Source organism: Penaeus monodon, chromosome 32 (genome assembly GCF_015228065.2).
Source record: "Penaeus monodon isolate SGIC_2016 chromosome 32, NSTDA_Pmon_1, whole genome shotgun sequence".
Taxonomy (NCBI): domain Eukaryota; kingdom Metazoa; phylum Arthropoda; class Malacostraca; order Decapoda; family Penaeidae; genus Penaeus; species Penaeus monodon.
This window is the reverse complement of record NC_051417.1, coordinates 23,929,659-23,929,923: the sequence shown is the minus strand read 5'-3', so window position 1 is coordinate 23,929,923 and position 265 is coordinate 23,929,659. Positions and strand designations below refer to the sequence as shown.

The following is a 265-nucleotide window of genomic DNA, read 5'->3' as shown; positions in this document are numbered from 1 at the left end:
TATGAATGATGAATTGGGAAGTGGTAAAGGTGATCAATGTTTTTTTTTTTTCCCTTTAAAACCCGCCATAAAATTTTTTTTTTATTTGGGTAAGTTTTGTTTTTGAAAATTTGACATCCCTCCCTCCCAAAAATTTTCCCCCCTTCAATTTTTGCTTCCTTTTCTTACCTTTTTTCCCTAAATTTTCTCTTTCTCTCTTATTTGCTTTCCCCCTTCCCCCCTCCCCCTCCCTTTTTCCACTTTCCCTTTAACCCCCTTTCCTTTT

General features: G+C 36.2%; 1 protein-coding gene across 29 annotated transcripts in view; it reads left to right on the top strand.

The window, feature by feature from the left end:
• Nucleotides 1-265, top strand: part of LOC119593731 (myoneurin-like) — a 102,537-nt gene that overhangs the window by 15,935 nt on the left and 86,337 nt on the right. The gene's annotated exons all lie outside the window — the stretch shown is intronic.